The 9,144-nt window shown below is 53.5% G+C and overlaps 1 protein-coding gene across 8 annotated transcripts in view; it reads left to right on the forward strand.

The window, feature by feature from the left end:
- Positions 1-6,726: 6,726 nt before the first annotated feature.
- Positions 6,727-9,144, forward strand: part of P2RY2 (purinergic receptor P2Y2) — a 17,457-nt gene continuing 15,039 nt past the window's right edge. For 3 of the 8 annotated variants that reach the window (XM_017532936.2, XM_017532940.2, XM_037740108.1), the window contains exon 1: positions 6,736-6,888. The gene's annotated coding sequence lies outside the window, so the exon portion shown is untranslated. The other 5 variants (XM_037740104.1, XM_037740107.1, XM_037740106.1 and 2 more) reach the window with 4 other exon arrangements.

Below are 9,144 nucleotides of genomic sequence, written 5' to 3' on the forward strand. Positions count from 1 at the left end.
GTGCGGGAGGATCACCTGAGCCTGGGAAGTCGAGGCTGCAATGAGCTGGGCTGGGCAAGACCCTGACTCAAAAAAAGAGGAAAGAAGAAAGAGAGAAAGGAAGGAAGGAAGGAAGGAAGGCAGGCAGGCAGGAAACAAGGAATGGAGGAAGGAAGGAAGGAAGGAGGGAAGGAAAATTATTTTAAAATAGTATATATGTATGTTATGTATGTATATAGTACAACTAGGCAAATAAGATATAAAGAGGTGAATCTATAAAAAGAAAACACACATCTCCTTTAAAAATGTCCATGGAATGCAGGAAAAGTAAATTCTAAAAAATAAAATATTCACCAACTACACACTTTAACCTTTCTTTACAGCCTTTAATTTAACCCTTCTTCCCCCACATACCTGTAGCAAAACTAGAAATTCGTAGCATGTTTAAGCAATAAAAATAACTCCAAAACCTAAATATTCCCCTAAAAAGGCTTTTGGTTGTGTCAAAGAGTAATTACAAATTCAATTACTACTAGTTACAAAACAATGATAAAGATAACCTTACGTATCAAAATGTGTGTTACATAGACAACGCTGAATTTAGAGGGAAATGACAGCCTTAAGAAATGCTTACATTATTGAAAAGGAATGACAACAAAATAGGTATTCACTTTATTTATTGACTTATTTTGAGACAGAATCTCACTCTGTCGCCCAGGCTGGAGTGGATTGGTGCAATCTCGGCTCGCTGCAATCTCCAACTCCTGGATTCAGGTGATTCTCATACTTCAGCCTCCTGCATAGCTGGGATTACAAGGGTGTGCCACCATGCTAATTTTTGTATTTTTAGTAGGGACAGGGTTTTACCATGTTGGCCAGGCTGGTCTCGAATTCCTGGCCCCAAGTGATACACCCACCTTGGCCTCCCAAAGTGCTGGGATTACAGGCATTAGCCTCCACACCAGCCTCAGCATTCACTTTAATAAGCTTGTAGAAAAAGAACAGAAAATCTACCCAAAGGTAATTAAGAGGACAAAATAGTAAAGATAAAAGCCAGAGCTTAATTACTTACTAAACTATAGAGCTGAGAAATAAATTCAAGTGTGTTTTAAACAAGCAAGCAAAAAAATTCCTTAGTACAGTGTTATAAAACCCTTCATGGCTTGGCCCTGGTGAACCTCTTAACTTTATCCCTTGACAATGTCCCTACACGCTCAACTCCCGCCATTCTGAACTATGGACTCCTTGCTATTTGAACTCAGCAATCTGGTTGATGCAGATGGGATTCTGGAGATAGGGCTGATATTCCTGATTCTCTGAGCTCCTGTTACTTGCTTACCACTGCCATTCACTGGTGAAGTCCACCTGCCCTGTAAGGCCCAGCTCAAAGGCCCCCTCTTCCAGGTAGGCTTTGCGGATTTGAAAAACTACAACACAAGCCAGTGTGGGAGGAGCACCGCAAGAGTAGGTGAACCCAGCATTTATAGATTATAGGATAATGGGCGAGGCTAAAGCCAACCGTGGGCACAGAGGAAAGCTGGCTGGTGGCATTTGAGCTGGTTCATGGAGAAGAAATGGGATTTCAGCCTACTGGAGCAGGGAAAAAGCATGAGCAAACATGGGGGCGTGTGTGTGAAAGGACAGAGTGTTTGGAGAACAGTGGGACATCCCATGTGACTAGTGTGGGAGGCTGAGGAGGAGTGGAGATGGGGGAGCGAAGAAAGGTCAGCAGGGCAAGGTCACACTGGGCCCTGAAGGACGCTGCACCGAGTGTGCTTCATCGTGCCGCTGGTGATGGGGAAGGGTCAGAAGCATTGTGAGGCTGGGACTGTCAGACAGCAAGTTGCCTGAGCCTCAGCCTCACTGAGATGGAAGAACGTCGGGTGGTGGATGGTGTGAGGGAGATTCCTTAAGCTGGCAGGCTGCCCAGGAGGAACCAGTGGGAGGTGGGGTCAGAGGCCTGGGGAGCAGGAAAGGGCCCATCGCTAAGTGTTTCTCCTCCCTGACCCATTTCCTGGTTCCTACAGGCCAATACCCCAGCCCCCATGACGGCCAGGGAGGGTCTAGGAGGCAGCGCCTGGCAGCTCTCTCAGTCATCACAGATAGAGTCACACTGCCCCACCCATTTGTCTGTCCCAGCCCCCACAGGGGCCTCTGTGGTCAGGTCTTTGTGTCTGCACAGTGGTCCTCTTTGTCCTGAGCAGCCTGTCCCCATCCCACCTCCCTCCTGCCCTTCTCTCTCTCCTGCCTGGGTCACAAAAAGCACCAGCTTTGCAGGGAGCCAGGCCAGGGTTCTGATCTTGGCTTCCCCCTCTGAGTCTCTGCGTGACCTTGAGCAAGTTACTTTGCTTCATGGAGTTTTAGTTTTTGGTTCAGTGAAAACGAGGTGTTGTAAGCACTCAAACTCCTGGCAAGGATTGATCTGCCACCCAGTGCTGAGACCCAGATAACAAATGATGAACATGGAGACCGTTACCCCATCCTCATGCTGTTCACTGGACCTCCTACCGCCAGCTCCCACCTCATCCTCACCCTTTTGGCCAGTGGCTACCATTCTCTCATTTGACAGACAAGGAAATCAGCGCCTGAGGACAGGGCTGACTTCATGGGCATGTGACCTGGACAGTAAGGGCCATGCTTTGAAGCATTAAATATTCTGCTATCACCATCTTGAAATTCTTAATTTATTATTATTTCTTGTTGTTCTTTTGTTGGAAATTCTTAATTTTTGAATGAGGGGCCCACATTTTCATTTTCCCCTGGGTCCTGCAGATCAAGTAGTTGGTCCTGCTTGAGAAGGGATGGAACAGAGGCGTGCCCAGGCCTGGACCAGGCTTACTGCACCCCAGGCAGCCTCACTTGGGTGCCCGCATCCTGGGGCAGAGCTTCCAGGCTGCGCTTGGCATCAGAGCCCTGGACCCTGCCCAGGAAACCTGAGAAGCACAGTTCCCGGCTGGCGAGGGAAGGGAAGATGGTGCAGGCCAATGCAGCAGTTCAGGGAGCAAGTAAGACAAGACTGCGAAACCTAGCCCAACCCTGTGTAACTGGAGCCGTAGTGCGGGTCCCAATGCCATGGCCCAGCCATAACTCAGGGAACTCAGCAAGGCCTTCCTTCCCATCAGCCTGCAGTTCCAGGGCCAGGAGACCCACTGCAGACTCACTGTGTGGCTTTGGGCATTCACTACCCCTTTCTGAACCTCAGTTTCGCTAAATGTCACACGGTAATAAAATAACGCCTAGCTCACAGGGTTCTGGTGAACATTAAATAAGATACCTTAAACTTAATGACTAGCACAAAGAAAGTGACCACTAAATAGAGTTCTTACTCATTCACTTACAACAAATATATTGTGACAAGTATTCAGGGATAGGGATTGGGTGCGATGGCTCCTGCCTGTACTCCCAGCACTTTTGGAGGCCAAGATGGGCGGATCATTTGAGGCCAGGAGTTCAAGACCAGCCTGGCCAACATGGTGAAACCCCGTCTCTAATAAAAATACAAAAATTAACCAGGCATGGTGGTGCACGCTTGTAATCTTAGCTACTTGGGAGGCTGAGGTAGGAGAATTGCTTGAACCTGGGAGGCGGAGGTTGCAGTGAGCCAAGATCGCACCACTGCACTCCAGCCTGGGCAAGAGAGCAAGACTGTCTCAAAAAAAAAAAAAAAAAAAAAGTATTCAGGGACAGTGATAGGTGCTGGCCATTTAATTGTGAACAGAATGGACCCTGGCTCTGCTCTCAGAGAGATCCCTGTTAGAGCGGGAGACAGGCAATGATAGTGATAACAGCATGGTAAGTGGTGGGGCACCTGGCCTGGGTCTTGGAGGAGCCAGGATCAGAGGTGCTGCGGGCAGAGGGAGCAACAGGAGGCTGGTCAGAGGTGAGAGGTGAGGCAGAGAGGCAGGGAGGCTGGCATGGCAGGCTGGAGAGCTAGGCTTTATCCAGAGGGTGGTGGAGCCACCAGAGAGTGTGAGGCAGGGTATGGCAGCCAGGGGCAACAGAGACACCACTGCAGCCTGGGAAGGGGGGATTGGAGCCTGGGCCAGGTCAGGGCCATACCCAGCATGCATTCTCAGAGCAGGTTTTCTCAGGGGGGATGAGAGAAGTGGAGACAAGGAAGATGAAAAGGCTTGAGTGAGCCAAATACCTCCTCAGGGCTGGAGAGACAGGAAGCCTCTTAATACATGGTAGAAGCTGAGGCTGGAACTTTGCCCTTCCCCTCCTGACCTGCTGCTGTTAATGGAACCCTCCCCGTACCCCCATGGCTCCATTACCCACCTCCAGGGGACCATTACTGTGCCTGGGCCCTCACTGTTAGCCTGCCTTGGCTGCTTGGTTCCAGGGAGACTCCCTCGATACTATTCCAGCCTTTCAGATGGGCCTGTTGTGTGAGGCTTGCTGTGTCTCCATTTCCAGTTTGATCAAAGGTTTTATATTCTTTCAGCCAGAAAATCTTCTATGAGTTTGCAACAAATTCTTACCGGAATAGAAATAAATAAAAATACAAAAGCAAAGGTGCTCAAGTTGAAGTGGGATGGGGGTTCCCCAGGCAGCCCCAGGTAAGGCGGACTCTGTTGGGGGATTTGAAGCCTGCTGGACTTGATGACTTCTAAAACCCAGTGACAGAAGTGTCTGGGGAGGATGTCAGGAGATTGAGACGTCTAGCCCCTCATTACATGGGATACTAACCCCTTGAACCCAGACAACTTGGGATGATGAATAAAGCTATGAAAAAAGAATGTAAGGGTAGGGAGCAGTGGCTCATGCCTAAAATCCCAGCACTCTGGGAGGCCAAGGCAGGAGGACTGCTTGGGCCCAGGAGTTCAAGACCAGCCTGGTCAACACAGGGAGACCCCATCTCCACAAAAAATTTAAAAATTAGCCAGGTATGGTGGCATGTACCTGTAGTCCCAGCTACTTGGGAGGCTGAGGTGGGAGGATCACTTGGGTCTGGGAGGTAGAGAGTGTAGTGTGCTGTGATCATGCCACTGCACTCTGGCCTGGGTGACAGAGTGAAACCCTTTCTCAAAAAACTTAAGACAGGCCAGCAAGTGAGAGATTAGTATTACTCCATTTTGCAAAAGAGGAAACTCGGGCTCATAGAGGAGTCATGGGACAGGTGAGGCAAGATTGGAATCTAAACCCAAGGCTATGGGATTCAAGGACTAGGCTCTTTCCTCTGCTCCTCAGGCCTCAGTAAGTTACCTGTGTGGTAGCTGAAGCCTCGTATGTCTCAGGGATGCAGTTTCCTCAGCTGTAAAGTAAGGGAGTTGGGCTAGAGGAGGGGCAGAGCCCTGGGTAGGCCACCAGCCAGGTTTGCCTGCTGGAGGCTGAGGTAGAGCCTGGGTCCTCATCTTGACATTAAAGAAACTGGTTTCTCCTGGGCTAAATGGCAGTGACAGTGTAAGGTTTGAAGCTTTGGAAGGAAGAAGAGAAACAGGGGGTTGGCTGGAGTTTCAGTGCCTAAAGGGGCTTCCCCACACTGGAACCTGAAGACCTGGGCCTTGTAACTTGGGCTATGAGAATACTTAGGTCCCTTATTGTCCCCAGCTTAGACAATAGGCAGAGGAGGCTGGACAAGGCGCCTTTGTGTGTCCCAAGCAAAGGTCCCAGTGGGACTGCAGAGGTGGCTCAGCCACACTAGGCTGTGTGTCCACTCTGCTCCTGCTCCTGGCTGGGCTGCAGCCTGCGCCCTTCCTGGGCCCCTCCTGGGCTGGCAACCAGGCCCAGTCAGCTGATGTGGAGCCCAAAAGGGCCCAAGGCCCCAGGGCCCTGGGCAAGCTCCTTGGCTACAGGAAGAGGCCTCCTCTGCACTTGTCCAGCAACCCTAATGATTGGCTCCATTTCACAGGAAAGGAGACACTGAGAGGGACTGGAACTGGGTCAAGGTCTCCCAGAGTCAAAGCTGAAGCTGGGTGGGAACCTACCCTCCTGATTCCTAGACCAGAAATGATAGAGGGTGGCCTTCATTCATTCATCCATCCACAACTTCAAGGATTGAGCACCTCCCAGGACCTCTGAGACAGCAATAGGAAGAAGGCAGACCTAGTCGCTGCCCTCGGGAGCTCGCTGCCCTCGGGAGCTCACAGCCTCGGGAGCTCACAGCCTCCGGAGCTCACAGTCTTGGAAAAGGTCAGACATGCAGCCCAAGACCAGGAAGGCCATCAGAGTGGGATTGAGGGCAGAGAAGAGAGTTAAAGCAGCTCAAGACGAGGGGCCAAAGACAGTTGGGAGTTCAGGGAGCTGCTGGTAAGATTAAGGAAAAGCAGGGAGCACGGGAGAGGCGAGATTCTGAGTGCCCTGCTTTCCTTCCCAGGATAATGGGGAGAGGCACCACCTGCCTCCACTTTCAAGCAAGGGAGGTGTGTCCTCAGCCTGGGGTTCGGAGCAGATCTCTAGGAGCAGGTCCTTTTCTGGACAGCCGGGCTGGGGCAGGGGCGGGACAGGGGTGGGGTGGCGTGGCGGCTGGGCGCAAAGGTCCCACAGTGGGCCACGCAAGCGCCTGGCGGACATGGCAAAACTTTGGCGTCCCTGAAAACCTCTCCTTACTCTCTCCCTTCTGGCGTGAGGGAGCCGGGCGGCCTCCTTCTGGCCTGGCAGTGGGACCGTCGCCGCCCGCCCCTCGCAGTGCAGCACCGGTACGGACGCGCTGACCAATGCGGCCGTGTCGCTGGGTGGCGTCCCCGAGCGAGTGGCGAGGTGTCTACCCGGGCGGGTTGGGGGCGGTGCCAGGGTCGGTCAAAAGTCCGCCCCGCCCCCTGCCTGGCCCGGCTGGGGAACTGGGCCGGGAGGGGGCAGCGGGGCTCCCAGGCACGTGGGTCTCTGCGGCGGCGGCTGGACGCGGGCACTGGCACCCGGGAGCGGCGGCGACGGCACCCCGGGCAGAGGAGCGCAGCGCGGTGAGGAGAGGTGGGGCGCCTGGAGGGAACAGGGCGCAGGGAGAGGTCGGCGGGAGAGGCCCTGGGACAAGCGGGCCAGACTGGCGCAGGTGCCGACTGGGCGCGGGGCAGAGGAGAGCGCTGTGGAGCCGCTGTCGCCCCGGCCACCGTCGCGAGCCGGAGTGCAGCGCATAGCTGGACGGCTTGAGCACGCCTGTGGGTCGGTAGTTGAACTTTGTCTCCACGGGAGCGTCGGTCTCGATGATTTCGGACCGGCGCCCTGTAGTGAGGAGAATGTGCACGCCCGCGTATTGGGGAAGTCTGCGTGCTAGCGGGTGTGTGAGCCCCTGGGGCGACCGGCCTAGCCTGCGGAACTTGTCTGTGTGTGCTCAGATGTGAGCGCCCCCGTGGCGTGGGGTGGTGGGCGGTGCCCAGAGACACGAACCCCTGGAGACCCCCTGTCCCTGTCCTGCCCCCAGGGTCACTCTGGGTGGCCGCCTGCCATGGTAAGGTTGAGGGGCAGTTGCAGGGAGTGGGCAGGGGAGGAGGGAGTGACGAGGAAGGACAGTTAAGCCTCTGTCTCGGGACTTTTAATCTGGCAAATGGTGCGGTAGAAAGGGTCAGTCAGGAGAAAGGCAATGCCCCACCTCCCAACGCGAGGGCTGCCGGTGGCCCTCTTGGGGTCCTCCAGGAGCGCAGCCCAAGGGCCAGGGACTGCTGGGAACCCGGACTGCCTGCTCGGGACCTGTGGGGTCCACTGCGCTGTTCCTCTCAGCATGGCATCCCCAGGTTCCTGGGCCCACAGCCTGATCTACCTGGTTTGTTTTGGATCTAAGCTGAAGTAATGATGAGCTTTTGAGGATCTGGGTGGAGCCCCAGGCAAGTTTATTACCTGTGGGGTGAAGTGGGAGGAAGAAGATTCTCTGAGCAGGCAGGTCCGCAGGAGAGCTCTGGAGACTCAGAGATCTATGTTCCAATCCTGTCTTGGCCACTATGTGGCCTGGACAACACATCCTTTCTCTGAACCTCAGTGGCCTCCTCTGTAAGAAGGGACTAATGATATGGAATTTGAGGGCTGTTGAGGAGCTGAGTTGGTCTTGCTCAGCACCACTGTCCCCCCTGGGCAGGCTCACAGCTTGGGGATGGGAAGCTAGTCCCTGGAGGGAGCCTCCCAAAACCAGAATCCCAACTGTGTCCCTCCCTAGGGCACAAGACTTCTACAGGACCAAGCCTGAACCCTGTAGCTTGGGATTTAAGGCCTCTGATAACTGGGGCCTACCAATCTTTCCAGCCACCTCTCCCACCTGAGTCTTCACCTTGCAGTAGCTGCCTGTTGTCTCTCATTTCTTGCCCCTGGCCTACTGCATATTCTATACTCCCTGCCTGATAAGCCCTCCTACTCCTTCCTCAACTGGAGAACTACCCAGACTTGGGACCCAGCTCAGATGTCCCCTCCTCTGGCAAGCCTCCCTTGATCCCCCCCAGCTGCATTGGAGCCTCTTCTAGGCCCCTAGAGTCCTGGTGCTGACAGCCCTGGTCCCACCTGGACTGTCATGCTCTATGTGTGCCTCCTCCTTTCCTCTTTGCAGGTCTAGGGGCTCCTGGAGGGCAGAAACTGGATTTGACTCATTTCTGTGTTGCCAGCACCCTGCACAGGGCTGAGCTGAACTGAGGGAACAGCAGGTTTCTAACCCCAGCTTCTCCAGTAAAGGCTTGGCCGCAGAGGTGCTCCATGCCACTACAAAGAAGGGCAAACCAGAATCTGGTTATCAAAGTGGGTGGCACAGGTTGCCAGAACAGTGTGATCTGGGACACCATAGGACCCAGAGTGCCCAGGCTAAAGACCTAGATTTTATCCTGAAGGCAATAGGGAGCCATGAAAATTTATGAGCAGAGGAGATTCACAGTCAGAGTTGCATTTCAGAAAGAGCTCTCTGGCTGCAGGATGGAGAATGGATCAAGAAGTGCCAAGGGCAGGAGGTCAGGGCGTGTGTGACGTTGACACTAGAACCATCCCAGGGGTTGTTTAAACTCTTAATTGAGCCCTTGCCCCTTGGCCAAACACTTTTCCCTGAGCCTTCAGATGCTCCTGCTGGGGGATTTGGGGACCTGCAATTGATCTCGTCCCAGCTCTGCTCCCAGCTTGTTGGATGACCAGTTCCTGCCCTGCCAGGCTCTTAAAAAAGGCCAGAACAAGTAAGATCCTGCATGGGAGAGTATGTGTGTGGGGAGGCCCTGGCACAAAAGGCTTGTCACATTTTCTTTTTTTTTTTTTTTTTTTTTTTTT

Source organism: Cebus imitator, unplaced genomic scaffold (genome assembly GCF_001604975.1).
Source record: "Cebus imitator isolate Cc_AM_T3 unplaced genomic scaffold, Cebus_imitator-1.0 Scaffold79, whole genome shotgun sequence".
Lineage (NCBI taxonomy): Eukaryota > Metazoa > Chordata > Mammalia > Primates > Cebidae > Cebus > Cebus imitator.